The sequence below is a fragment of the Penaeus monodon genome, chromosome 5 (genome assembly GCF_015228065.2).
Source record: "Penaeus monodon isolate SGIC_2016 chromosome 5, NSTDA_Pmon_1, whole genome shotgun sequence".
NCBI classification, from domain to species: domain Eukaryota; kingdom Metazoa; phylum Arthropoda; class Malacostraca; order Decapoda; family Penaeidae; genus Penaeus; species Penaeus monodon.
The window spans coordinates 12,380,337-12,382,836 of NC_051390.1; the positions used below are offsets into that span (position 1 = coordinate 12,380,337).

Here is a 2,500-nt window from a genome sequence, read left to right on the forward strand (position 1 = left end):
TCAACACCACCACACACACAACCCCACAACACACACCACACACACACACACACACACACACACACACACACTCACACTCACACTCAACTCCCCACTCACACTCACTCACTCTCACTCACTCATCACTCACTTCCCCTCACTCCATTCACTCACTTCCCACCACACACCACCACACCCCACACACACACACAAACACACACACACACACACACCACACACAACACACACACACAACATATATATATATATAAAATAATATAAAATATATATCATACATAATAATACATACATAATACATATACTATACAAATATAGTATATAATGTATATATTTATATATATATATAAATATACATTGCAATAAAATTTAATATTATATAATAAAATATATATATATATATATATAATATATATATATTGTATATATATATAATATATTTTATATTATATATATTATATATATATATATATATATAATGTATGTTTATAATTGTATTTGTATTTTATGTATATATACTTGGTACTTTTGTAGCAACTTGTTAATCTGAAATAGGTCATGACTGATGGTTGCGTTGCGTGCGAAGAGCCGAAAGTGTATGATTATTCTTCCAAACATGGTCTTAGGGGGGGCGGAAACCGCACGAAAGGATATTTCTGATTTTGTTCCTCAAAATTATTCCGATTTCAATTCAGTTTACTTTTTGGGAAGATTTCACCGATTTCCGGACACGAAAGGTTCGTTGGCTTTTATTTGATGGAAAAGAATTTGAAGAAACACCCAGACTTTTTTGCTGAAATCCTGAGGCAGCTTGGCATAAGTACCGGGCATTTGGCCATGGGGGGGGGGGGTCTGGGAAATGATTGTCCCTAGTAAGTGGTCCTCGGGTGAGTGGGATAATTATATGAAGACACGTCTGGCTCCTTGTAACTCCGCCTGGCCTTCCCTCGGCCCGCTGGCGGTGGCCGCTCGGCGCGAGAGGCTTCCGTGATAAAGATGCTTGTTTGATAATCTCATTACGTTGGCAACACCTGACTGGGATCCTATTTTTGTCTTGCTTTTGTTTTTCTGATGCAAAGAATGAGATAAGTCCTTTGTTTTGGGATTTATATTCAAGGCACTGCATTTGTGCTCTTAGGTGTATATATTTGCATGCGTGAGTCGTCATAGAACAGGGTCATTGCATCAGCCATTTTACCATGCAAGTATAGATTATTACAATAGTCTAAAAACTCGGGATCCTAAATTAATCCACGCTTCAGCCACTGGATCAGATGCACTCAGACACCGCTGCCATCTCCCACTCTTTGCTGTATGGATACAGTTTCGCCAAGGAAGGTCCTTATCCCCTGCGTCCTTGGCAGCGCCAGCTGCGAAACCGCACCGGCCATTAGCAGTGTCCCATAAATTACGATAAAATATATAAGCCGTGCCTGCGGTGTGATTGTGTTGCGGTGCTTTGTTGCCTGTGGCCTTCGCGTGCCAGCTATCACCACTCGACCCGCGAGCTAGGGTATGCTTGCGCTCATGGCTTCATTTATGTGCAGGCTGTTCTGCCTGGACTGCCATCATAGTTGCGAGGGGGCACTGGCGTTTATTTGGTTTCAAGTACTTTTAGGTGGGTTGTTTATAATAAAGAATTCGTGGTTGAGAGCTCTAATTAAGTATGCACACACACACACACACACACACACACACACACACACACACACACACACACACACACACACACACACACACACACACACACACACACACACACACACACACACACACATCATGTTATATTATTTGTGTATATTTTAATATTCCATATGTATGTTTGCCTAAATGGACAAGTAACTTGTCCGAGCGCCTTCATATACATAATTGTAAAACATGCACACTGGATGCCCCCCCCCCCTCGCCCCCAGACACTAGCGGGCCCTGCGCCAAGTACGGCAGGTCGGACCACAATTTACCTCGTTATATCTCCTCCTATTAAAACAAACAAGGTATTGTTGGAGGCGTATATCTCGGGCGAGGTTGGGGGCGGCGCCCCCCGCGGTCCCTCGCCCCATCCGTTCTGCCTCGCCCGTGGAAGTGGATGAGCCGCGCGCCACCCGCTCGCAGTTTTCTCGAATAAACGGCTTAACTTTAAGTCGTAACTTGAAGTCGTTAGGTTCAGTGAATTTATGTAACTTAAGAGCACCTTACCAAGATGTACGAGGAAAGATTTTTCCATCACTTTCTTTCCCAGCCACAGGTATTTGTCACCATAATCGTTTGTTCGGGAGACCTGGGCGTGGCTGGGACGTGGGCGGCCGTGCGTGGTCGGCTAACGGAAGCCCGAGGAGGCTGTAAGAGTCTTGTAATTCAAGCTGTATGCATCCTTCCTCTCGCCTTCCGCCGCCACTCGCTCGGCCGAGGCGTGCATGACAGGGACGCCGCAACGGCGCGGACTCCACGCAGCCGCGGCGCACTTCCATACTTGGTGCGCGGGGCAGGCGCTGCTCAGGCCGAA

General features: G+C 45.0%; 1 protein-coding gene across 6 annotated transcripts in view; it reads left to right on the top strand.

Moving 5' to 3' along the window:
* LOC119572983 (tyrosine-protein kinase Btk29A-like) overlaps positions 1–2,500 on the top strand; it is a 97,593-nt gene that overhangs the window by 70,321 nt on the left and 24,772 nt on the right. The window lies entirely within an intron of this gene.